Consider the following 27,844-nt stretch of genomic DNA (forward strand, 5'->3'; position numbering starts at 1 on the left):
AAGAAGACTTTGAACTTTCATCCTGAAGCCACTAAAGACTAAACTATCCATTCTCAATTCTAGCTTGATAGCACTGAGACTGGCAGGATGGCCTTTGGGAGACCCAAAGAGAAGAATAAATCTGGTTGGAGTTGTAGGTGCAAGAAATAGGGAAAGGAAAAGGGAAGAGAAGAGGAATTAACTCCTACTACAAGTGCTGCCCAAGTGAGCACTGAGCCCTTCCAATCAACTGTTCCCATCTTTTTAAACACCATGTGTCATAATGACTATCCTCCAAGCCTTGCCCCATCACCCCCATCACCTCATCACATGCTTATTTCATTAAGTAATCACAGGTACAGATGCTATCACCTGACTCTTTATGAGGTACAGGGTGCCAGTTCTGCTCCCCACAGCATTATCTTTTCAGAACAGTGAGATTGTAGCTATATTTCCCATGACATCACACTCCTCTCAGTGACGCATCATCCAATCACACTTCTAATCCAGTTTGACATTCTTCGTATCTCCTGTCCTTAAAAAATTTCCCCAATTGTTTCAATGGTGGAAACAAACAAAAATCTAAAAAGTCAAAACACACATACAAACACACACAGGGATCATAAGCCTAGACAGTAGTTGGTCACAATGCTTGAAATTATCATTTGAAATTATTTCTGTGGGTCCCAAGCACCTTTGGGTAGCTAAACGACCTCCATTACCAACCATCCCAGTCTTTGGGTACCATCCAGACTCCTGTGCTCCACTGCTGACAAGCTGAGATACACAGAGGAGTGTGGAGCGATGAGAAGCATAGGTCAGCCTCCTCTTTCTCATAGCAGGGGCTTCTAAGGATCCCTCTACCTCTAATTTATAAATCAAAGTAAACACCTCAGACAGATGAGCTGAAAGCATGGGGAGCAAGGCCTTCTGGGACAGAGCCCCATGCAGGGCAGGAGGGGCCCGGCTTACTGTGGGACAGGAGGGTGGTGCCAAAGGCAGACGTTGCCACCCTGCTCCTCTCAGTGTCAGGAGGGAGTCAGGGCTCACCTGGTCTAAACAGGAGAGGTGAAAGCACCAGCCCAATTTCAAAGAAGCTTAAATGATGACTTTTCTTATAATAAAATCCATCTCAATAACCTCTTTAGATAAGTGGCAAGCAAAAAAAAAAAAAAAAAAAGAAAGAAAAGAAAAAAGACCTCTTAATACAAGGATATGAAAAAATAATTAAAAAATGAAAGTTATTTTCTGATGTAGCAGCTCATAGACTTAGTTGTTTCCTCTTCTCTGCTTCTGGTCTCGGCTGCAAGCTCCATTCACCACTTGCAGTGGTTCCGAAGTGGTTCATTCTTACGGTCTCATCTAAAAAAAGAAAGGTTTTTGTTTTCTGATCACAAATGCCACACATGCTTATTAAGTTTACTGAAAAAAAGACTGGAAAATACAAAAAGAAGGCAGAGGAGGGGAGGACGGAGGAAGGGTTCAGAGATAACTACTCCTCAGAGCTTTGTACTTCAAGCTGCTTTTTAAAAATCAGATTGAAATTTTGTTACTTGGTTTTCCTCACTCAACAGCAGTGAACTTTCCTCAAACTGTTAAACATTCTCCCATAGTTCCATTTAAGATCACTGCGGAGTATTTCATCTTCTTTTGGATCTTAATTTATTGGACCTGCTGAATATCCAGATTATTTCAGGTGTTTATTATGTTTTAGGTAACACAGATACAATACCTTGACAAAGTCCTCTCTCTTTTTTTTAAAATTTTTTTTAAAGATTTTATTTATTCATTCATGAAAGACACAGAGAAAGGCAGAGACACCGACAGAGGGAGAAGCAGGCTCCATGCAGGGAGCCTGTCGTGGGACTCAATCCCGTCACCCCAGGATCACGCCCTGGGCCGTAGGCAGGCACTAAACCGCTGCCCACCCCCCTCCGCTCCTGAGCTGCCCCATTTGAGAAGCTTTTAATGATCATTATCAAACTGTCTTTCAGAGACAGAGCACTAAGTTATAGTTCCATCCACAGCGTATGATGTCTGGTGTTTGTTTTCACATAAGCCTTCCACCCAACGTGGAGCTCAGAGTCCCGAGCTCAAGACCCGAGTCCCCTGCCCTAGGGCCTGAGCCGGCCAGGGGCCCTGGCTGTCAGAATTTTTAAATTTCTTTGCTAATCCTGCCCTTCCGCCAGTATTCACATACTCAAGCTGCAGACTAGGGAAAAGATTTTTCCCAGAGGTGGGAAGAACCTGCGAGCTGGGGAACTGGAGTTGCACAGCATAACTGGAGTGCGAAATCCAGACCCATGTGCCTGAGTAGCCGTGGGTCCCCCTTCGTGGCACTGCCAGCGGGTGGGCCTCAGAGCCCCCAGCCGCTGTGCCCCGCCTCCACCGCAGGTTCCTTCCCTGTGACAGGATAGGACCCCACATCCTATCCTAGCTGCACATCCCACAGATTGATTGTAACAAGGAAAGAAGAAAAGGTGCGTAAGGGTCCTCAGGAGACCATGAGAGCACTCTGCACACGCACAGGCAGGGCATGATTCCTGTGGCTGCACTGACCTCGGTGGATGGTGTGAGAGCGGATCTCAGGTGAATGATCCCATACACCCTAGTCAACTAGGTCTTCCCTCCGCAGCCCAGCAGGACTCGACCAAGGTGCTGGAGATGGCACACCATTCCGGGGGAGAGAGGGCGCGCCAGCCGCTTCCTAACGATTCACCGCAAAGTAATTCTGCACGTGTCAAGTGCAAAGAAGCACTTGACAGTGGTCAGGCCTGTCAGAGCAGGAACTGAAGGCCAACGTGTGCTCTCGTCCCGGGCCCTGAGTGTGCTCTCACCCCGGGCCCCGAGTGTGCTCTCGCCCCAGTGTGCTTTTGCCCCAAGTGTGCTCTTGCCCCTGGACCCCGAGTGTGCTTTCGCCCCTGACCCCAAGTGCACTCTCGCCCCGGGCTCCGAGTGTGCTCTCACCCTGGGGTCCTGAAAGCTATTGATTGTTAGTGTCAGGGAACAAGTCCCACCAAGGCCTTGGGAGAGAAACTGTGACCCTGAAACAGGCCGGATTTAAGGTCTCTGTCAAGTAACTCTGTCTCTCAGGACCTCCATGGAGCCCACTCTCATCCTGACCCAATTGCCCTATCAGTCCTTCAATCAGAAATGTCTCCTGCCTATAGGGGCTCCTGGCTGGTTCAGGCGGTAGAGCACAGGACTCTTGATCTCAGGTTGGAAGGTCAGCCCCGTGTTGGGTGTAGCTATTACTTAAAAATAAAATCTAAAAAACAGACGTGTCTCTCCTACCTTTAAAGTGTTGTGTAGTCAGGAGGAATGGTCTTGGCCAGGGAGTCCCCCTGGCCTGGGTTAAATCTTGGCTCTATCACTCGTTCACCCTGGGTCTTCTGTCCCCATGGGGACAATACTACCTACCTTACAAGACCGTTGTGTTCAAAGAACTAGAAGGCCTCACCCCTGGGAGCGCTGCAGAGGTGCTTTGGGCTTGGTAGAAGCTGTCGTGTGCCTGCATCACCGCCCCCCCCCCCCCCCCGCCCCCCGCCCCTGCAAACTAGGAAAGCGAGGAGAGCATCTTCGGATTCGAAGGGGAAGATGACCGAGGGCCACGCAGAACCAGAGACAAGAGCCACGGCGGTTTAAGCACAGCTCTGGAAACGTGGAGGAGGGAGGGTCTGGGAAAACTCGGGAGGCTGCGGGTGGGCCGTGGGGGATGGAGCGTGGGGATGGGCCGCGGGGATGGGCCGCGGGGATGGGCCGTGCAGGGAAGTAGTGGGGCCTGCTGATTCCCATCTATGACCTTCGTTAGCATTTGAAGGCGAAGGCCTTGGTGCAGAACGCCCAGGCCCCAGCCCCCAGCCCCCAGCCCCCAAGCCCCAGCAGCCCCTGATTTCCTGAACCCTGGCACCTCTCCTGCCAGGCTCTACAAGGGACCGAATATTTTTCTATTCCAGCTGAAGCCAAAATCTATTTTATTTACAAAACTCGCCAAAGTCTCAGCTCCCTCTGTTACTGATCCAATATAGAAAGTGTAGTGATTTTGCAAAGAAAAAAAAATATATTGTAATAATAATAATGGGTTACATGTCAAATTAGTTTTGTTATTTTTATTTTTTTATACATGGAACACTTCACAGATTTGCATGTCTTCTTAGCACAGGGGGCATGCTAATCTCTTCATTGTTCAAATTTTTGGTATACATGCTGCCCAAGTGAGCACAATATGTTGAGTTATTAATTCACTTTCACTATTTCTTATGAAATAAAGACTAGTATTGCCCTTGTGTTAGAAATAACCTGTTTCAGTAGCACATTCAGACACAGACGCCAAAGTCCTAACCTTACAGTGGCTGTGTTCCTTGTACCACTCTGCGCCTGTGTTATCAGAAGCTTCCTTGAATTTTTGTACTCTAGGAAGAAATTTGGTGTTTATTTCTTAGGGGAAAAAAAAGTCAGGCCAATTTTTGGCTTTGGAGCCCAATGACGGCAAGCAGGTGTGTCCAGAGATTCAGGTCTTGATTCTTGAGGTCACTGCATCTGAGGCTGTCTTATAGAATGGAAAAGCATGGACTCTATTTTATTTTATTTTATTTTATTTTATTTTATTTTATTTTATTTTATTTTATTTTATTTTATTTTATTTTAAAGATTTTATTTATTTATTCATGAGACACAGAGAGAGGCAGTGACACAGGCAGAGGGAGAAGCAGGCTCCAGGCAGGGAGCCTGATGCGGGATTCGATCCTGGGACCCCAGGGTCACGTCCTGAGCTGAAGGCAGACACTCAATTGCTGAGCCACCCAGGTGTCCCAAGAGCGTGGACTCTAAAGCACAGATAATCCCAGCTTTGTCCTGACAGCCCTACAGCCCTGTTATGTATACCCCCTCGCCGCCATTGGGCCCAGTTAATTCTGAAATGAGTCACTTTAGAAATGCAAGGGGGGGGGGGATCCCTGGGTGGCTCAGCGTTTTGGCGCCTGCCTTTGACACAGGGCAGTGATCCTGGAGTCCTGGGATCGTCCCTCTGCCTGTGTCACTACCTCTCTCTGTGTCTCTCATGAATAAATAAATAAAATATTAAAATAAATAAATAAACACATATGATTACTTTATTACTACATCTCCCTGACTCAACATAAGCTCTGAGAGCAGGGGCCCGTCTGGGTGCGCTCGCACGGCACACACAGTGATCAGCTGCCACAATGTATGCTAAGCCCTCAATGGTTTGGGAGGACAGAGACAACCTCCCAAACCATTCCTATACCTCAGCTACAGAGAAGGGGGACTGGGGCCCCAGCTGTACTCACCCAAAAAGTAAAAGCCCCCCTGCTAGCGGTCGGTAAAGCTGAAGGATCCCCAAGAGCTATGCGGCGACACAGTTCCCTGTTCTCAGACCCTTGGACTTCTCCCTGTCTTCACCACACAGGATGTTGAGGCCAAGATCTTATCTACTGAAGGAACCACTTGGTCTCTGAGTCAGGCCTCACTGCCCGGGTTCAGACGTGGGCCGAGACTTGGCTGCCTCGTCCCTGGTCTCTCCTATTCCTCTGAGGAAGAACCGTCTGCAGCCCAGACAGGTGTGTAGCATGTAGGCAGAGGGCCAGCCTCCCCCCTACTCTCCAGGCACCTGCACCCTTCTTCAGAAGTTTGGGCAGGACCCATCTGTACCAGAGAGGTAGTTCTAGCCCAGAGTTTCTTACTGAAAATGTTGACATCTCCCCTTTGGCTCACAAGGTGAACAGTATTTGCAGGGCGCTGCTTGGATCAGGGCCCTCCCCAAAGGACAAGTCTAGTTAGGCCCAAGGGAAAGTGACAACCATCGTCCCCTGAATCTGAGTTGCCTCTGATATAAATTCTTCTCTATTGTATGCAGTGCTGAGAAAGAATACAGTTGACCCTTGAACAACACAGGTTTGAACGTGTGAGTCCACTTAGACATACATTTTTTGATAATTTTTTTTCAGATAAAGCATAGCACTGTAAATGTATTTTCTCATTTTCTTTTGCTTACTTTACTGTAAAAATACAGTATGTAATACATAGGACATACAAAATATATGTTACTCAACTGTTTATGTTATTTGTAAGACTTCTAGTCAGCATAAGGCTATAATAGTTAAGTTTGAGGGGGGATCTAGAAGTTATACAGGATTTTTGATTATGTGAGGGATGGGTGTCTGTGCCCCTAAGCTTCACATTGTTCAAGAGTTGAGTGTAAATACTAACAACTAAATGGCCCATTGATTTAAGATTTATTCCACGGGTGCCTCATGGCTCAGTTGTTAAGGTTAAGCTTTCCCGCTCAAATCATAATCTTGGGGGTCCTGGGATTGAGCTCCAGGTCAGGCTTGTTGCTCAATGGGGCATGTGCTTCTCCATCCCCATCTGCCCCTATCCTTCTCCCCAACTTGTGCTCCTGTTCTCTCTCTCAAATAAATAAGTAAAATCTTTTTTTATTTTTATTTGTTTTTAAAGATTTTATTTATTTATTCATGAGAGACACAGAAAGAGAGGCAGAGACACAGGCAGAGGGAGAAGCAGGCTCCATGTAGGGAGCCCGATGTGGGACTCGATCCTGGGACTACGGGACCGTGCCCTGGGTGGAAGGCAGGTGCTGAACCACTGAGCCACCCAGGTATCCCAGTAAAATCTTTTTTAAAAATAAGATTTATGGGACGCCTGGGTGGCTCAGGGGTTGAGCATCTGCCTTTGGCTCAGGACGTGATCCCCGGGATCCCAGGATCGAGTCCTGCATCTGGCTCCCTGCATGGAGCCTGCTTCTCCCTCTGCCTGTGTCTCTGCCTCTCTCTGTGGGTCTCTCATGAATAAATAAATATTTTTAAAAAAGATTTATTCCAATTTCATAGGTGTTAGAATTTGAAAAAGTTGCACCTTAGAATTGGTGAAAACAGCACCATACAAACTACATACAAACAGCAGACGGCTAAGATTAGCAATCAGAAGAAAACATTCACTTGTTCCATCAACAGATCCACCCATGATGGCCTCTGACAGCCGACAGCCATCTGCTGACAACCGGTGAGCTGCCCCCCACCCCCCAGGCCAACCCTGCACATGTGCACTGGTTCTCCTCCCCTCTCAACAACAGAGACACATCCTCCAGGGTCCCTGCTTCTCTTCTCTGCATGAATAATTTTTTCCTCCCAGCTGGTTCATTTCTAGTGCCTAACATTGTGAAATGATATCTTCCTTCTATTTCACTTTTAAAGTATTTACCTATCTATCTATTGATAGATCAATCTATTTATCAATCATCTATCTAGCTATCTAAGTAACCTCTATACCCAACGTGGGGCTTGAACTTACAACCCTGAGATCAAGAGTCACAGCTCCTCCAACTGAGTCACCAGGTGCCCCCCTCCAATTCCATTTTTAACTGCACATTACACAGAGGTCCTTAAAAGAGATGTCCACTCTTCATCTTCTCATCCTCTCTTCCCATATTTTCCCTTGAACCCCGATGGGAACACCAGACTTCCCTCCCCACCTTTCTGTCAAGGTCCCCATTGGTCTACATTGCCAAGTCCAAGGGTTAGCCATACTCCTTAGCTTAGTTCCCCTCTTGGCAGCAGCTGACTTCCAAGGTACCACTCTCTCCTGGTTCCCCTCTCACTCCCTGCCCTGAGGACCGTACCCTGCCTGCTCCCACTACCTGGGTGACCTCACCCAGTCCCGTGATTTTAATTGCCTGTTCTGACTTTAATAACTACTGTCCCCAGCTCTGGCCTCTCCCTTAAGCTCAGGGCTCATGTATCCTAATAGCCACCTCAAATTATATATGTCCCAAATCACATTTTTTGAATTCCAGCCTCAAGAAGTCCCCCTGTCTTAATACATGGCAGTTTTCCCAGTTAGTCTGGCCCAAGTCCTCGGAATCTGTCTGACTCATCCTCGACCAGTCATTCTCTCTCACATCTAATCCATCAGCAAATTCTTTCAGATTTCAAAATATCTCTGGAATAAGATCATCTCCCAACGTCTGTTTGCTACCACCCTGGGCCGAGCTACCATCATCGTTTCCTGGGCGGTTGCAGCGGTCTCCTACTGGTTTCCTGGCTGGCCCAGTCTCCCACATTCTGTCCCCAAGGCATCGTACGCGGTACCCTGGACTTGGCACGTGTCTGCTCCTACTGTCCTACGGTCCCACCTCAGGTGGGAGGAAAGCCAAAGCTCCCTACAGGAGCTAGCCCTGGGCCCTCCGGTTCCCCTTTCCCTTGCTTCATCTACTCCAGTGGCGCTGGCCTCTGGCTGGCTCTAGAACACACTGAGCACTGTTCCACCTCAGACAGTTTCTTCTGCCCCCAGCCATGGGCTCACCCCTCCCTCTTCACATGCTGGCTCCATGTCACTCCATCAGAGCATCCCACACAGAGTTGCCCTCCCCAGCCTCCTCCGCCGTTCCCTGATTTCTTTCCCTCACACCTCACCCCCTGGCATTTTGTCTGTCTCTTTTTTATTCCTTGGCTGTGTCTGCAGCCCCCATTTGAATGGGAGCTTCATGAAGTCAGGGATTTTATTCACAGCTGTGTCCTCAGCACCTCAGACACGGTCTGACACGTGGGAGGTACTCCGTGAAGACTTATAGAGTGAATTCTGACCCTGAAGGAAGCTTTATTAGGAAAGGGTGAGAGCATGACCACTTTTCCTGTTCTGTTCTATGACAAGGTCCCTGGGGGTTAAAAGAAAGATGCATGCCATAAGCCTTTCCTGGAAGTTGCCTGAAAACACAGAAAACAGCTGCCTTGTTAGTCCTACAGAAGGCTCATTTCTGAAGGCACCTGATCCTGGCCCGAGAGTGGCCGGGCTTCACCTGGTCACTGACATGACCCAGCTGCTGTCCTCTGCCAGGGATCTCCTCATTGTCGCTGCTCACCCCATCCCCTCTCCTCTTCCTCTCACTGCCTGGTGAGGCCTGACCAGCCTTGCTCAACTTCTCTCTCACATTCCCCATCAGTTCTCCCTCTACGCACCCTCAGCTCTTTCTCCAGACCCTTCTTAAGCCTTTTGGCACATGTCTAGCCTATATGGCACACTTCTTTGTCCCCGCCTGCCCTGTCTCTCCCCTCCCTGCCAAACCCCACCCCACCCCCGACCCCCTCCTCCAAGACTGGGAAGCATTTGAAGGCTGGGTTGTATCTTACTCATGTCTGTATTCCTAACCCCTCACACAGTGCCTGGCACATTGTAGGTGCTCAAGAACTGTTTGCTGAATGACTGAGTGAACTTTTCATTTTCAACAGACTGGCTTTGTCACAGTTTTCCCAAGACAGGTTGGACTCATTCTTGGCAAATTTAAATGCCCTCCGAACAGCATTCCCTACCCGCTCATTTCTACACACACACACACACACACACACACACACACACACACCTACCCTTCAATAGCTAACTCTTAGTTAAGCAAAATACTTCAGCTCAAAAAACATTTACTGTCAGAGGACCTAGCTGACTCAGGGCAGCATGCAACTCTTGATCTCAAGCCCCACGTTGGATGTAGAGATTACTTACTTAAATAAATAAAACTTAAAAAAAGAAAAGATTTTTTAATAAAGCATTTACTGTCTTACTGTCTGTTTACATTGTTCTAGTACTATTACCCAGTGGTTAATGAAGATGAGCTGGTGGCTGATTTATTGGCACAAGGTCTATCAAATATCATTTTCTTCATTAGGCCCTTCTTTATAACTCTAAGCAATGCACGTCTTTCCCCTGCCCAAGGACACACAGGACGGAGAATCGGTTTCCTCTAGAGGCAAGCAAAGCCCCACGCGAGGTTTTGACTGTGGTGTGTAGGAGCTGGGCCACCTCAGTTTCCTGGTTCAACCAGGCTTTTCCTGCTTACTAGCTGCCTGACCTTGGCAGGCAGTTACTTTGTATCTGAGCATCTGCTCTTTAAAAAAAAAAAAAAAAAATCTTAAAAAAAAAAGAACCTCTTTCTGGGGACTCTGCGGAAGATAACATGAGATACCCCATCTGAAGCACATAGATCATGAGCAGTAAATGATAGCTGTTATTATCTCAGTTTAATAGGACTTCTCATGTCTGATGGGATTTATCAACTTAATGAAATATCATGCTGATTTCTTCTAATGCTATCATATATAAATTATCTCTTAAATGACAGTTCATGTTCCTGGAAGGCGTGGGTCATGAGCAACTAGTAGGCCTAGAATAAACATGGAGGAATTAGGTTGTTCCAATTATATGAGTGAATTCATGGGCTCCCAAGGCTGTTTAGTTTTTGTTTAAAGATTTTGTTTATTCATGGTAGAGAGAGAGAGAAGCAGAGACACAGGCAGAGGAAGAAGCAGGCACCATACAGGGAGCCCGACGTGGGACTCGATCCTGGGTCTCCAGGATCACACCCTGGGCTGCAGGCCAAGGCTCAACCACTGAGCCACCAAGTGCCCCTGTTTGTTGTTCACTACTTGGTGGGTCGTTTTCTCAAACCGAGGTTAGGGAGCAGGGGTAGGCTCCTCACTTAGGATCCTGCAAGCGCGATCCCGTGTGGGCGTGCTCCCTGGGCCCAGGCAGGGCACAGGGCAGGGGGCGCAGGCAGGTGAGGCCGCAGCAACCACGACCACCGCGGAGCAGCCCGAGGGCTGCCTGGGAGCCAAGCTGTCCTGGCGCCTGCTTGCACCTGCTGCACGGCCTGCAAGGCCTGCACCTGCTGGGGGGCGGGGGTCTGCCGTGGTCCAGCTGCACTGCTGGGGCAGGCGGTGTGACCTCCGCCTCCGTGCTTGCAGAGTGAGCATGACGTGGTAACCCTCCCCTTTAGAGTCACTGCAAAAGTGGAACAGTAGGTGCCTGGCACTCAGGGAAGGGCTCAATATGTAGCAGGTGTCTTTATGACATGTTGTGTGTTCCTTTGCTCCAGGTCCGTTGCAGTCTTAGGGTAGGCCATCCCCTGGATCTGCTTTAACACTGCCAGACCTCAGAAAGCACCCTTTGAACGTCACGTGGGGGTTTTATTTATTTTTATTTTTATTTATTTATTTATTTATTTATTTATTTATTTATTTGTTTGTTTTTAATAGATTTGTATTTATTTATTCATTAGGGACACACACAGAGAGAAAGGCGGAGACACAGGTAGAGGGAGAAGCAGGCTCCATGCAGGGAGCCCGACCTGGGACTCGATTCCAGGACTTCAAGATCACGCCCTGGGCCAGAGGCAGGCGCTAAACCGCTGAGCCACCCAGGGATCCCCCACGTGGGGGTTTTATGACCAAGAAGCTTGCTCTTACCTCACCCCAGGAGCCTCCTGCCGGCCCTGAGAGACTGCCCAGACATCCCTAAACATTCTTCCAATCAGGGAGCAGCTGGGGCCCCAGGAAATGCCGAATTTCTTATTGCAATTATTTTATTTGCATTTTTCAATAATTTGAAATGGTGTGGAAATCAAAATTTTAGAGTGGCCGGAGCTCTGGGGGCAGGATCTCTGAGAAGTAATTAAAGGCACAGGGGTTTTTTAAAAACAAACAAACAAACAAACAAACATTATGGGACCTGGAGGGAGAATAAAGCATAAGGGTGTAGAGCAGGGAAGGGAAGCGGTAGAGGAAGAAGGCAGATGGGAAAAAGGAAGAAGAGGGGCGCCTGGGTGGCTCAGGGGTTGAGCCTCTGCCTTCAGCTCAGGTCATGATCCCGGGGTCCTGGGATCCAGTTCTGCATCAGGTCCCCGCAGGGAGCCTGCTTCTCCCTCTGCCTGTGTCTCTGCCTCTCTCGTTGTGTGTCTCATGAATAAATAAATAAAATCTTGAAAGAAAGAAAAAAAGAATACAGGCAGGAATGAGAAGATGAGAAGTGGATGAGCACAAGACAAGGGAAAAGGCAATGATTGCAAAGATATAAAAAGATACAAGATTATTTTTACAAAATCATTTAACCATGTACAGCGTAAAAGAATGGAAGGAAGCATACTGACATGAGAACAGTGGTTTGGCAAGATTGGATTATTCTTTATTCTTCCTGCTTATAATGCGGGGTTCTCTGCCCCACTGACGTTGGGCGCGGCCAGATGACTTTCTTTGGCCAATGAAATGCGGGCGGTGCTTGCAGCATGCCAGTGAGGCAAAGTGCAGTATGGCAGTTTCAAGTGAAGGCCTTAAGAGGCGTCATATTTTTCTGCTCACCCTTTTGCATTCTTGTGAGCTTCCATGGCAAAAACAGTATCTCCCGAAAGCTGCTGGTCTGAGGAAGATGAGCAAACATGCGGGAGCAAAACTAACCCAACTCAGCCAGAGCTCAAGCCCCTCCGGGTACTCAGAGTCTCAGTGGACCCAGGAAAGAGGAAATAAATGTATGTAGTTGTAAGCTCTTGATGTTGTAAAGTTGCGTATGCAGCAAAGACTAATTTATCATGATCATCTCTGAATGATGGTTGGTTTTTATTTCCTTCAATTATTTTCTGTATTTTCTGAGTATTTGTGAATAAGTTTGCTTTTAGGGTTAAGAATCAATTAAGCATGAGGAAACATGTATTTCCTACTAGATCCTCCATTATTATGATACAAGATAAGACTTGCCTGAACTGTAAACACATAAGACTGTTAAGACAACTTGAAAAACACAAGTCTACTAATTCCCATGCATTTTCTCTCCTATTCCTCTTTCTGCAGAGTTAGCAATTAAGTTCACATTTCTGTTGCCTTAGCAGATACTCTTAGTGTTTTGAAAGAGCAGCTATTTCTGAGGTTATGTTTGAGGCTCTGATTACACCACACGCAAAGGCTAGCTCAGGGGCCTGGGAGATCTGGGCTGGTTTGAGAGAATTAACACAAAGGTAATTCTCTGTAAGCAGTAATTTTCTAAGAACCCCTTTGGTCAGAATAATTTTTTACTTTATTGATTTTTCTCACTCATGAGGCATAGTGGTGAGAGAATAAAATAACAGGGACAGGAAGGGAACCATCAAGAGATGGGGTGGAGGAAGCAGATGGGGATGAAGAAAATTAATCAGAAAGCAGAAATTGAGGCAGGGGGTAGGGGTGGGCTGGGGGAGAAGTGGGAAAGAGGGAGTGGGTAATTAGGAGGACCTGGGGCTGCAGGCAGGACTAGCCAAGGTGACTCCAGACCTCAAGTGACTTGGCTGCTCACTGTCCACACAGCATTCATTGTCTACACCTGCAGTAAGCCATACCTGCCCTGCCTTTCCAGCCTGCCCTCTCTCTTCTCTCACCCCCATCATGGCTCAGTCACTTTGTTTCCTATCTTCCTGTCCCCCTCCAAAGTTCTCTCCAATTCTTCTCAGGCCTTCCAAAGCCTGACTGCCCTTCAAGGCTCTGCTCCCCAAAGCATCCCTAAGTCACTGAGGTTGCCCTTCTCTGAACTCTGGGCTACATCTCTTCCCTGAGTCTCCAGGCTCATGAATCTGATCCCACCCTCTTTGGTGTCTCCAGTAACTCAAGTATGCGTGACTTTACCAAAGCATACATGAGGACGCTGTCTCGGAGGCCGGGATCTGGGGTGGGTTGTTGTTCACTGCTGTATCCCAGAGTCCAAAAGAGTGCTCGGCAGCACGCAGGCATTCACGAAGTACATCTGAACGAATGAATGTGTTAGCAGCCAGCAGCCACAGCTTGCTTCTATTGCATTGCTTATGGTGCTTCCTGGCTCTCTAGTGTCCCCAGCTGACCGGCAATACGCCTTTAGGACACAAAGCTGTACACATAGGTGGTTTATTCACTGATTAAACAGCCAAGTTCCACAGCAGATCAGGCTCAGGACCAAAGCCATCTTCCTCAAATCCTAGGAACCATGCACTAACTCAAGGATCGAGTCCCGCATCAGGCTCCCTGCGTAGAGCCTGCTTCTCCCTCTGTCTGTGTCCCTGCCTCTCTCTCTCTCTCTGTGTCTCTCATGAATAAATAAATAAAATCTTAACAACAAAAAAAGAGGTGTATTCCTATCTATTCATTTTGAGCCCTGCTGCTATGTCAGTCTGATGCTTTCCGAGTGTTTTGTTCTCATCATTCTTTGTTATCTCAGCTACACGCCTGTCCCTCTGTCCCGCCTGGGAGCAGGGCCTGAGCCGCCCACCCCGCACCTGCCCTGGGCTTCCCGCCCTGGCTTGGACCAGGCTTGCACTGCTGGTGGCTGGAAGCCAGGGCTGTGATTTGCTGCCAGTGACATCACTCCGGCAGCCTTCCTCCCCAGATGTGCGTGGGCTGTGTCCCAGCGCCCTGCTGCACAGCAGCGACAGGACGCGACAGGAAGCCAGTGTCTAGAACTGCTGCCCGCCCTAGCCTCAGGGGCCCTCAGTGTCATTCTTTGACCCCGCGGGCTCCCCGGGGAGCTCTTGCCCACCAGCCACCAGCCACCGTGGTGGGTGGAGCGCTCTGGTCCCGCTCGTTGGCCCCACACAGGGACATGCTATGGGAATGACTAAGACTCACATCACCGCACATTAGGAAGCAATTATCTGAAAACAGATTTGTCCCCTGAGTCATCCAGTATGTTCGCTGGCGTCCCTCTCTCTCTTTCAAAAATCAGCCCAGCAGTAAAGTAACGCAAACATCCTATAGGGCCTCCTGCTGCATTTGTCAGGAGATAACATATCTGCTCTAGATGGATTTACAGATTATTACTTTTGCTTGTATTGTGTTACTAAAGCTGCCCTGTTTTAACCCTAGATTTATTCTCCCAAGAGGAATGGTTTTCAGGGTTAATTTTTTTTTGCCTTTCACTCCTTTGTGTGATAGATGACTAATACTGCTTTCATTAGCTCACCAACTACTTGGCTTCGGTTCTTTTTCTTTACTCTCTCTCTCCCTCCCTCCTTCTCCCCCCACCCCCATTTTGTTTTATTATGTCAACCTAAAACATTTTTTTAATTAAAGAAAAAAAATTTTAAGTTATCTCTACACCTGCCCTGGGGCTCAAACTCACTCCCCAAGATCAAGAATTGCATGTTCCACCGATGTGAATATTTGTTTTAAAGATATGAATATTTTGGGGGCACTGAGTGGCTCAGTTGGTTAAGCATCCGACTCCTGATTTCAGCTCAGGACATGATCTCAGGGTCCTGGGATGGAGCCCGAATGGGGCTCCGCATTCAGCAGGGAGTCTGCGTGGGTTTTTGTCTCCCGCCCCCTCTGCCCCTCGCTGCTCCCCATGTGGGCACACACTCTCTTTCTCTAAAATAAATAAATAAATCTCAAAAAAATAAAGGTATGAATATTTTGATATTGTCTTCATATTCTGTATGAGTTCGCCACCACAAACCGGACAGACCTGTCTTGTCTCAGGGTTCCGGAGGGCAGCGCCTGAAGGCCTGAAGTCAGTACAGGCCTGGGAAGGCGGGTGTGGGCAGGGCCGCTCCCTCCGGAGGCGCCGGAGACCATCCCTTCCTTGCCTCCTCCAGCTTCTGGCGGCTGCTGGGCCTCGGTCACCCCTGCCATCTGTCTCTGTGGTCACTACCTCCTTCTCTTCGGTGGGAACCGAATCTCCCCTTGCCTCTCTAGTGCTGGCATTTAGGGCTCACCTGGCTAATCCAGGGTAATGTCTTCATGGCAGGATCCTTAATCTGCTCCCGTCTGCGAAGACTCCCTTTCCTCATGAGGTCACATTTACCGGTGCCGGGGTTAGGATCGCACGTCCTTCGGTGGCTGTTGCTTGGCCTGCTGCATTTTCGATTCCCCGCTCCCCACCGTGCCATGGAATATTTTGTATCTACACGCAAAGGTTGGTAGAGAAAGAGATAACGGAAGGAAAAGCAAATCTAGAGGAAGCAGAAGATGGAGAAGTCTTCCCTTGCGTGTTAATACCCTCAGGGCTAATGCCCCTCCTGGCACTCCCCTGGTCCCCTGAGGGACGAGGGGAGGGGGGGACCTCTCCACCCACAGGCCAGGGTGGCCCACGGACTTCTCTCCCCTCTCCCTGGGCCACCAGAGCACCGGTACACGACATGGGCTCGTCTAAAAAGATGTTCTCCCCAGGAGTTTGACTTCGAGGGGGAGATACACAGAGGCTTGGAGAGCTGGACATTACCCCAGGGCAGTGGTGTCCACGGCTAGGAGCAGCCAGGCCTGGTGCTGCGCCGGGACCTTGTCACCTCCCCAGTTTCCCGCTCTCTCTCCCCAGCGCTGCTTCTCCAACGTTCCTTTTTTCTTCTTCCCTCCTCCTCCAACATTCCGATTCCTTCTGGGAGCTGCTGAATGACCTGCCAGCACTTTCCTTCTTTGCTGAAGTTAGCCCAAGGAGGTCTCTGCTGCTTGTAACCAAGAATCCTCCTAGATTCTTGGAAACTGCCAGCTCTGAAGCTTTCTTTGATAAAGCCTGGCAGCAGCTTTGGCTCCAGGGAAGGCCCTCGCTGGAGGGGGGCAGGCAATGCGGGCAGGGGTCTATGGGAGGCACCTAGATGTCTGCGTGATTCAAAAAAGAAGTGGTTTCGTGTTAGGAATCACCGCACAGAATTTGAAAAGAAGGAAACTGATATGGTTCTCAGCCCAGACTATACACCTTGTGAAAAATATGTGTGCTACTGTCTTTACGACCCTGAAATTAATTGCAGAAATAATAGAACTTAGGTGTTTATATAACCTTAAAAGGTCAACAAAACATAAAGGAAAAAGTTTGTATATAAATAAGTATAAAAGGAATACAAATTATTTTATTATTTCTTTTAAATATTTTATTTATTTATTTGAGGGAGAAAGAGAGCCATCGAGAGAGAGAGAGAGAGAGAGAGAGAGAGCACGAGCGCAGAGGGGAGAGGGAGAAGCAGATCCTCACTGGGCAGGGAGCCGCACACAGCGCTTGATCCCAGGACCCCAGGCTCACGGCCTGAGCTGAAGAAAGACTCCTAATGACTGAGCCACCAGGCACCAGTCATTAGGCGATACAAATTATTATTATTATTATTATTTTTAGGCGATACAAATTATTAAAGAAAATAATGTTAAATAAAGATATAGGCTTCAACATGTATACAGATGCATGACTACGTTAGAGGACCCCACAAGTTTATAACCTCACAAATACACAAGTGAGAATCCCACCCCACCGAATGAAAAATACAGATCACAGAGCCGGGCATGGAGTGTGATTAGATGCCTTCTGAGAAGCAGAAGCTGCAGGTGCACACATGTCCCTGCGTGGGATGTAAGGACAGGAAGGGACAGGCGATGGCTGCAGTCACCTCTGAGGAAGGAAGAGCTGGGGAGCCGGAGGAAGAAAGAAGCCTTTGACATTTTGCTCTCTGTTTGTATACTTTGTGCCATTAATAAAATCAATGTGTCACTACTTCTGTAATAAAAAATGTAAAAGGCAGGGAAGAAAGTGAGCAGAGCAGTATCGTGTGCTGCCAGCTGGGTGGGGAATGGCCTGGTGAGCAAGAGTCAGGGCCCAAGGGGGGGGCGCTGCTTCGGTGCTGCAGACTCTCGGGCTCCCCGAGGAGCAGGCTTTGTTTTCCCGCCAAGGTCATTAGCAGGAGTCTGGCAATTAGTCACCTGCCAGCTACGCTGCTGGGAGGCCCTGGCGCTTCCTTATTTACAGGCTCACGGAGTTGTTGGGGTTACTGTCACTCCGTCCTGGGTAGGATCCTCCCCTGGGGAGCTCACTCATCCAGGGCTCTCCGGGCCATCCACTTGCCCTGTGGCAGCCTTCAGGCGAAACGCCTAGGGGTCCTTCTTTGGTTTATGCAACAGACATTAACTAACAACAAAGTTAAATAGGGCACTTCTTTGCTTGCCAAAATCTAAAAGCATTGGCCACGCATTGGATTTAAATTCCAGCAGTGGGGGCACCTGGGGGGCTCAGTGGTTGAGCATCTGCCTCGGTTCAGGGTGTGACCCCGGGGGGTCCTGGGATTAGTCCCACTTTAGGTTCCCTGCATGGATCCTGCTGCTCCCTCTGCCTGTGTCTCTGCCTCTCTCTCTGGGTCTCTCATGAATAAATAGATAAATAATCTAAAAAAAAAGAAATAAATCCCAGCATTGGGTGTTATACTATATGTTGGTAAATTGATTTTATTTTTTTTATTTTTTTTTTGTTTTTTTTGTTTTTTTGGTTTTTTTTTTGGTAAATTGATTTTAAATAAAATTAAAATAAATAAATTCTTGCGCTGCACTTTGATATTCTCTGAGCTTTCCATTCCTTGTCCTTGAAATGAGGGTAATAATATATTTACTTCATAGGATTTGTTAGGAGTAATAGATAACGTATGCCAAGCACAAATTTTAAAAAACGGAAAGGGATTTCAGCTGCGGCCTACTGTGGGCAGACAGGGAGTCTGACTTCAGGCAGGTTAACTGAGGAATTTTCCGGGGAACATCACAGATCCATAATCTTTTCAGTTCAGAGCTGTATTAGTCTGGGTTCTCCAGGGAAATAGAACCAATAGGGCATAAATAAGGCATAGGCTCGCACCATCGTGGTGGCTGAGAAGTCCCAGGAGCGGCAGGCAGCAGGCAGTTCCAGAATGAGTGTGAGGGCCTGAGAGCCAGGGAAGCCAGCCATGCAAGTTCTAGTCTGTCCAAGTCCAAAGGAAAGGAAGACTGATGTCCTGGCTGGGACACAACCAGTCAGAGAGTGAATTCTGGCTCTCCTTGCCTTTTTTTTTTTTTAATTAAGATTTTATTTACATATTCATGAGAGACACAGAGAGAGGCAGAGGGAGAAGCAGGCTCCCTGTGGGGCTCGACCCGGACCGGGATCACACCCTGAGCCGGGATCACATCCTGAGCCCCCCAGGCGCCCCTTACCCAGCCTTTTCTTTGTATTGGGCCTTCGGTGGATTGGATGGAGGCACCTACATTGGGGATTCCAATCTCCTTTACACAGGCTACGAATTCAAATGTCACACTTCTACAAACACCCTCACAGACACACCCAGAATAATAAGCAACTATCTGGCGCCCTATGGTCCAGGCAAGTCGACACATACAATTAACCATCACACAATGTCCAAGATAAAATCCAGACTCTTATAGCAGTTGAGGGAGGTGGTTAAAATGAAGACTCTCGAGCTCTACCTGTGACGTACTGAATCAGAGTTCTTGCTCAAAGAAGTCTCTCTCTCTCTCTCTCTATATATATATATATATATAAAATTCCTTAATGGAATTTTATTTTTTAATTTTGTCATTTTTTAAAGATTTTATTTATTCATGAGACACACACACACACACACACACACACAGAGGCAGAGACACAGGCAGAGGGAGAAGCAGGCTCCATGAAGGGAGCCCAACGTGGGACTCGATCCCGAATCTCCGGGATCACACCCCCGGCTGAAGACGGTGCTAAACCGCTGAGCCACCTGGGCTGCCCAGAAGTCTATATTTTTAATAAGTTCCTCAAAGGCTTCCTTATGTTACAGCCAATGACCTGCTGCTTTAGATTCTGACAAGATTTGGGAATATGGAAGGATGTCTGAACCCCACAGTCACAGGGAGGGGAATGCGGTATCTATACTGCTGGGAGGACAAAGACCATTTCCCTATAACTTACAGCCCATTGACAAACACTTGAGACAGGCAGAGCGGAGCATTCCTCCGGGAATCCCACCGTCTTAGTGTTAATGCCCTGCTAGAGGGAGAAACAACTTTAGCCTGACAATAGCCAGGCCTCCAGGATCCTGTTAGTGTCCTTTAACACAGGATAATCCTTTTGGAAACTTCCTTTGTCTCTACACCCAACTTAAAAGTCTATAATCAATCACGCCTCACTATCCCCAAGCAGCTTTCTGCCCACGGGTCCTGTCTCCGTGCTTTAATAAAACCATCTGTTTTGCACCCAAAACGTTTCAAGAATTCTTTCTCGACGGTTCGCTCCCAGACCCCACGTCAAGTCACATCACATGCCTGATGGTATATGAACTAGTTTCAAATGGGAAGGGGGAGTTTATGTGGATCTAAGTGTTGATTTACCACAGGCCAGGAGCCAGTCTGAGTCAGTAGTGCTCCCAGGCACACCCTCTCTCCTGCCTGCACCTCAGAGTAATTTCACCAATTTTTGTTCAGAGTCCAAATGACAAAGGACCTTGCCCGCGGGATTGTTCCTCTTCTGGAGTGAGTCATACTTTACTGCTAATTCCTTTTCCTCCTCAAGCTTGCTTCCTTCCCATCCCCCGAGGGTTGAGGGGTTTGTTTTTCCCCAAAATTAAACTCATACTCTACCAAAGAAATCCTTTTTTTTCTATATAGTATCAAGATTTCTCCCTTTCCCTTTGTGTGTGTGTGTGTGTGTGTGTGTGTGTTTCTGAACTTTGAGAAGCTTTTATATTCTAAGTGATGTAATGATCTTTTTTCCCCTTCACTGAGAAGAGATCTTTTTCCCCCTCCACTGAGAAAAGAATAGATTCTCAGCTTTAAAATGTATACATATATTTAGGGCAGCCCAGGTGGCTCAGCGGTTTAGGGTCACCTTGGGCCCCGGGCGTGATCCTGGAGGCCTGGGATTGAGTCCCACGTCGGGCTCAGAGCAGAGTCCATTTCAGATTCTGTCCCTCTCATGGCTGAGTGGCTGAGCTTCTGCCTCGATCCCAGGACCCCATGATCCTGGGGTCCCGGGATCAAATCCCCCATCTGGCTCCCAGCAAGAAGCCTGCTTCTCCCTCTGCCTGTGCCTGCCTCTCTGTGTCTCTCATGAATAAATAAATAAAATCTTAAAAAAAAAAATGTATATGCACATTTAATTTTTTAAATGTATGTAAAATTGAAGTATTACATCCTTACAAAAAGTGGATATAAGCATGCTACTTTATGAAGTTTTACAAAGTGAATATACCCATATAAGCAGAGCCGGGATCACGAAGCAGAGTATTACTAGGATACTAGAAGGTCCCCTAACATCCCTTCCACTTGTTGGTCCTCATCAGGTAACAGTTGTTCTAACTTCTAGAAGGATGGATTCATTTTCTCTCTTTTTTAACTTTTGAATTTGATATGGGTGGAATCATGTTCTCTGGCTTCTGCTCATTCAGCCAGAGATTTACTATGTGGTTGCTGGTGGTTTGAACTTTCCTCCCTGTCCCTGCCTTACGCCACTTTGTTATGTGGTTATCCTACCAGCCATGTTATCCATTCTTTTTTTTTTTTTTTTAAGATTTTATTAATTTATTAATAAGAGACACAGAGAAGGAAGCAGAGACACAGGCAGAGGGAGAAGCAGGCTCCTCACAGGGAACCCGATGTGGACAGATCCCGGACTCTGGGATCACGACCTGAGTGACCTGAGCCGAAGGCAGACCCTTAACTGTAGAGCCACTCAGGTTCCCCTCTCCATCCTCTTTTTAATGGGCATTTGTGTTTCCAGTTTTTGGCTATTGCAAGTAGTGTGAAGGGTTTATACTGCGTCCTGGTTTTGAGAGGGGGATGTTAGATATTCAAGTTAAAAAAAAAACAGAGATTGCTTGTGGCAAATAATAGAAACAAATGAACATTCCACAGATTCCTCTGCTCACCCAGAAAATGGCTCCCGGGGTTGGAAAGCCTGATGGGAGGGAGGGACAAAGAGAATCCCCCAGGCAGAGAATGATTTAAAGTTCCTCCCCCGGCCATCCCTATTTGCATCTCCAAGGCAACTCCATGCTGGTCCTGCCAGTTTGGCCTAAATTGGTAGCTTTTCAAAGCACCTGCTGTGCATCCCAATTGACCCGTTTAGAGGCTCTCGGATGGATTCATTGTTATTTGGCCCACAGGCCCAGAGAGAGGCTCTGTCGTCAGCCAGTTCAGTAAGAAGTCTTACCGAGTGCTCTGGGGTGTTCTCACCTTCCTTTCAGGGGTCACAAAGATCCAGTTCCATAGAATAAGGGTAGATTTGAGCTGAAACGACCCGAGGGTTCATCTAGTCCAGCTCTTCATTTTACAGGGTAGGACACTGAGTCTCAGATGGCTGAAGTGCTTGAGATTATCTTGAGTTGAGGGATGAGCTACAGGATGATTTAAAACCACATCTTTGGGACATCTGGGTGGCTCAGCGGTTGAGTGTCTGCCTTTGGTTCAGAGTATGATCCTGGTCCCAGGTTCGAGTCCCGTGTTGGCCTCCCTGCGGGGAGCCTGCTTCTCCCTCTGCCTGTGTCTCTACCTCTCTCTCCTTCTGTATGAATAAATAATTTTTTTGAATAAATTAAATAAATAAATAAATAAATAAATACATAAATAAATAAATAAATAAAATCTTTAAGGATAAAAGGAAACAAAAACCAGACTCTTAAAAAAAGATTTTATTATTATTATTTCAATATTTTTAAAAGTTTATTTATTTAAGTAATCTCTATCCCCAGTGCGGAGCTCAAACTCATGACTCAGATCAAGAGTTGCGAGCTCCACTGACTGAGCCAGCAGGCGCCCCAGAAACAGAACTCTGGAGAAGTAGTGGTTGCCAGAGGGGAGGTGGGTGGGGGCCCGGAAAACAGGTGAAAGAGATTAAGAGGACACTTGTGATGAGCGCTGAGTATCAAATTGTTGAATCATGGGCAGCCCGGGTGGCCCAGCGGTTTGGCGCCGCCTTCAGCCCGGGCCGTGATCCTGGAGACCAGGGATGGAGTCCCACGTCGGGCTCCCTGCAGGGAGCCTGCTTCTCCCTCTGCCTGTGTCTCTGCCTCTCTCTCTGGGTCTCTCATGAATAAAGTCTTTCTTAAAAAAATCGTTGAATCATCGTATTTCACACTTGAAACTAATATACCACTATATACTAATAATATGTGAATTTTTAAAAAGGCCTACAATTTCAGAAACTATTTTCACAACTATTGTTTTTCCCATCTCTAAAGTTTTGTATCAGAGAGAGGATATAAAAACCCTTTCTATTTGCCAAACACTAGGACAAACATAAAGGTTCTTGAGATGAAACACACTCCTGGAGCTCACCATCCTAAGAGAGGGGACACAGGCAAGGAAAGATTCCAGAGCCCTGTGCTGGGCTGGGTTTGTGCAAGGGATGCTGTGGGAATGAATAATGGGGACGGGAGGACCCGACCAGCCCAGACTTGTGGGAGAGTCAGGGGAGTTTCCCAAAGGTGACGCCCGCCCAACCATTTTGCTGCAGGAAAAGGAATTGGCTAGTTACACCTCCCCTGGTCAGGAAGGGCCATCACCTTCTGTTTGTGCCGGGTCCCTCTCCACTCCTGTCTTCTCTCTCTTACACATACCCACTTACACCAAGTTTTTAAGCTTTCCCCATATTTTCTAGGTATAAATAGTTTGGGGCTTCTAAAACCTGTGCCTTATATTTTACTCTGTTTCCACAGTGATGGTCACCTTGGTTACTTCTGACTCCCACCACCAGCAGCAATGATGCCTAAACAGGCCCTGGGTCCTTAGGTTCTGTAAGATCAGTGCCAGGACACGTACTCAGAGGCGGGTCTCCAGGTAACATGCATATACCTATCTGTCGCAAGTACCACCAGACTGATGAAATTCTGGAATGTAGGTGAGGTTTGGTGGGGGGAGGTCCAGAGCCCATGGCTAAGAAAGAATTCTTGAGACATTTTTGGTGCAAAATTGTGGTTTTATTAAAGCTGGGGACAGGAGCCGTGGGCAGGGAGAGCTGCTGCCCCGGGCCTGGGAGGGGAGGCTGATTATATCCCTGGGAGTGGGGAGGGGTTTGAGGATAGCCTCCTCCCGAAGGAGCTTTGGAAGCCAGGTTTCCAGGACCTGGAAGGGCAGCTATTGTTAGGAAAAGGTCACTTACCACCATCTAATGAGACCTGAGTCACGAGACCCTACAGATCTGTATCGGTGGGCCACGTGCTTGGGGATGATTGCCAGCTTGTATCTTGGGGGTAGAGATAAAGGGAATTTCTAAAGGAATTTTTGTATGTTAAAGTAGACGTACAGGCTCCTGGGGGTCGGGCTAAGCTTGCCTCTGCCCTTAGCAAAGTCTGAACATCAGGCAGTTGAGTCCGTAGAGGAAGGTCCCTCTGCCTGTTTCAGGGACTCATCAGTGTGCTCTGTCCTCAGCTAGTCCTCTGGTCCCCATCAAGACTGCTGTACTGCTTTATACTTCAGTGTAGGGGATCCAGTCTGCAGAGGGAGGGAGTGTGTTAAGGGTGCCCAAGCTTTTTTTTTCTTTTTAAGTAAACTCTATCCTCAACATGGGGCTTAAACTGACGACCCTAGGCTTGAGAGTCGCATGCTCTCTAGACTGAGCCAGCCAGGTGTCCGGAGAGTACACCAGCTTCTTAAAGGCTTTGCCCTGGATGTGGTGCATACAGTTCACTGGCAAGTTCAGTGGTCACGATGTGCCATTTAGCTGCAAAGAATCTGGGAAATGTGATCCTGGGATTGGCAGCTGCTTCCCCAAAACAAATCAATTATGGAGGATGAAAATAGACTTCCATGGGAAAAGGACCTAGTACAGCTTTGTTCAACTCTGAGTGAGAAAGGAAGCCATCTGAGAATTGGCTGCAGATGTTATATCTCATCCCTAAATACTTCAGTGTGAATATCCTAAAAATAGGGACACCTTATACAACCACAGTATCATTATTAGAACATTAACAACAATATCCTAATATTATCTGATATGTAGTCCATGTTCAAATCTCAAATTGTTATGTAAATGATTTTGGAAATCATATTTATTAAAACACATAGATGAATGCACATGCAGTTCCAGTTCTCCCTCCACGACCTCTATATTGTCTCCTCTTAGATTCAGAGGATTATTATTACTATTTTAATTTATTTATATATTTTTTATTTGTTTTTTTTTTTTTTTAAGACTTTATCTCAGGGAAAGAGAGTGAACGGGAGAGAAGCTTTTTTTTTCCTCTAAGATTTTATTTATGTATTCATGACAGACACAGAGGCAGAGACATAGGCAGAGGGAGAAGCAGGCTTCTTGCTGGGAGCCAGATGGGGGATTTGATCCCGGGACCCCAGGATCATGGGGTCCTGGGATCGAGGCAGAAGCTCAGCCACTCAGCCATGAGAGGGACAGAATCTGAAATGGACTCTGCTCTGAGTGCAGAGCCCCACTCAGGGCTCCATCCTACAACCAGAGATCAGGATCCAAGCCATAACCAGGAGTCTGATGCTCAACCCAAGGAGCCACCCAGGCATCCCTTACTTATTGAGTATTAAGTAGGCTCCACAGCCAGCATGGAGCCCAACATGGGCCTGAGCCCGTGGCCCTGAGAGCAAGGCCCTGAGACTAAGACCTGAGCTGAGACGGACAGTCTGCCATCTAACCCCCTGACCCACCTGGTGCCCCATATTATTGCTTTTTCTTAAAAAAAAAAAAAAAAAAAAAAAAAATCACCCTGGAATGCTGTTCAGGAAGATGCAGTTTGCCAGCAGGACAGTAGGGGGCCCCACAAGCCCGTTCTGCTATTCTCCAGAGCAGTGATTTTTCGCTATAGCAAAAGCGGGTGCCCAGATGTCTGGGGTAAGCTTCCCGCTGTGGCGCAGGTGCACCTGTGACTTCAGGGAACACTCAGGAAACCACAATGTCACCAGTTTCCTTATGGAAAGTTATAAGGACTTCAAAGCAAATTTAAATTTTATTCCACTAAAAAGTCAACTCAAGCCACACATCACTTTTTCTCCGTGGTTTTCAAAACTGTGCTATGAAATCAATTAAGCAAAAAACTCTAATTCCTGGAGCTAACTACTTAAAGGCAATGATGATACCAATTTCAAAGATAATATATACAAGTCAAATTTCCAGTAGTTTCCAGAATTCCACATTACATCCCATTACCTCAAAGTATACATGGACATGGTTAAAAGAAAAACAACACATAGTTAAAAGGATTTTTTAAAAATCACCCCTCCCCCTTTTGTATCTTGCCTCTTTTCAGAAACAGTTTTTAACAATTATCTGGTTTTAGTTCTTCTGGATGTTACCACCATAAGCTTCTAATTTTTTTTTTTTAAGATTTTATTTATTTATTCATGAGAGACAGAGAGAGAGAGAGGGGCAGAGACCCAGGCAGAGGGAGAAGCAGGCTCCATGCAGGGAGCCCGATGCGGGACTCGATCCCGGGTCTCCAGGATCAGGCCCTAGGCCCAAGTCAGGAGCTAAACCGCTGGGCCACCGGGCTGTCCTGACAGATACGTTCTTGACATTGAAGCCCACATTGTCCCCAGGAAGAGCCTCACTCAAAGCTTCATGGCGCATTTCACCAGACTTTACCTCAGTTGTAACATTGACCGGAGCAAAGGCGACCACCATGCCAGGCTTACGAACACCAGACTCCCCTCGGCCCACAGGGATGGTACCAATACCACCAATTTTGGAGACGTCCTGGAGGGGCAGATGCAAGGGCTCTTCAGTTGGACGAGCTGGCGGCAGGGTGCAACCCCGAGCTCCAAGCAGCGTGCTTCCATGGGCACTGCCATCGTCACGGCGGACTCTCCATCCCTTGAACCAAGGCGGGTTAGCACTTGGCTCCAGCATGTTGCCACCATTCCAAACAGAGATCCGCACACGTGCTACCGTGGCGGGGTTGTAGCCAATTTCCTTAATGTAGGTGCTGACTTCCTTAACGACTTCCTCGTATCTCTCTTGGCTGCAGGGTGGCTCCGTGGAATCCATGTTGTTAACACCAACAGTTAGTTGTTTTATACCCAACGTGTAAGCCAGAAGGGCACGCTCACGGGTCTGCCCATTCTTGGAGACACCTGCTTCAAATTCGCCAACACCAGCAGCCACAATCAGGACGGCACAGTCAGCCTGAGATGTGCCTGGAACCATGTCTTTGATAAAGTCTCTGTGTCCTGGGACATCAGTGATGGTCACATAATACTTGCTGGTCTCAAATTTCCACAGGGAGATATCAGTGGTGATACCATGTTCACGTTCAGCTTTCAGTTCATCTAAGACCCAGGCGTACTTGAAGGAGCCTTTTCCCATCTCAGCAGCCTCCTCGTCAAATTTTTCGATCCCACCACATTGGTAGATGAGATGGCCAGTAGTGCTCGACTTGCCCGAATCTTCGTGTGCAATGATGACGATGTTGATGCGAGTCTTTTCCTTTCCCATTTTGGTTTAGGTTTTGCGGTGGTTTTCACGACACCTGTGTTCTGGCAGCAAACCCGTTGCGAAAAAGTCAGTTTCTATTTTTTTAGTCTTATTTATTTATTTATTTATTTATTTATTTATTTATTTAAATTAACTTTTATTGGTGTTCAATTTACCAACATACAGAAAAACACCCATAGTCTTTTTTTTTTAAAGATGTATTTATTTATTTGAGAGCAAGAGAGTGAGTGAGGGTGAGAGCACCAGAGGGGAGGGGCAGGGGGAGAGGGAGAAGCAGGCTTTCCATCAAGCAGGGAGCCCAATGCTGGGCTCTTTTCTGAGACTCTGGGATCATGATCTGAGCCGAAAGGCAGACGCTTAACCAAGTGAGCCACCCAGGTGCTCCTATTTTTTTATTCTTCAAGAAGTATCATCTACTAACTTCTAACAATGAGATTAGGATTTTGTCCATTTATAGTAAATCTCGCCTTTCCTCTCCTTCTGTTCCCAATTTTGCCCATAGCCAAATTACTGCTTCAAATTATTTTAATTGGTTAGATTCATAACTCTTAATAATATACTTTAACTCCAGGACACATGGGTGGCCCAGTGGTTGAGCACTTGCCTTCGGCTCCGGTCATGACCCCAGGGTCCGGTGATCCAGTCCCATATTGGGCTCCCTGCAGGGAGCCTGCTTCTCCCTCTGCCTCTCTCTCTCTCTCTCTCTCTGTGTCTTTCATGAATAAATAAATAAAATCTTTAAAAATGTATATACACTTTAACTCCTAGTTTTTACTCCATCCATTTTACACACAAACCCCCGACTCTGCACAAACGAATGAGGATATTACCATCCCTGTTGGGCGCTCCACCTCCTCTCCTTCCTTCACCTTCTAGCCTCTGCCACGTGAGCCTTTGCTTTCACACG

General features: G+C 47.3%; 1 non-coding gene and 1 pseudogene across 1 annotated transcript; both read right to left on the minus strand.

Annotated features, from left to right (window-relative positions):
• Positions 1 to 4,096: 4,096 nt before the first annotated feature.
• LOC112919777 (U6 spliceosomal RNA) lies at positions 4,097 to 4,201 on the minus strand. Its single transcript, XR_003234970.1, has one exon. It is a non-coding gene; the product is annotated as a U6 spliceosomal RNA (small nuclear RNA).
• Positions 4,202 to 16,015: 11,814 nt separating this feature from the next.
• On the minus strand, positions 16,016 to 26,937 carry LOC112919596 (elongation factor 1-alpha 1 pseudogene; annotated as a pseudogene).
• Positions 26,938 to 27,844: the final 907 nt, after the last annotated feature.

Source organism: Vulpes vulpes, chromosome 14 (assembly GCF_048418805.1).
Source record: "Vulpes vulpes isolate BD-2025 chromosome 14, VulVul3, whole genome shotgun sequence".
Lineage (NCBI taxonomy): Eukaryota > Metazoa > Chordata > Mammalia > Carnivora > Canidae > Vulpes > Vulpes vulpes.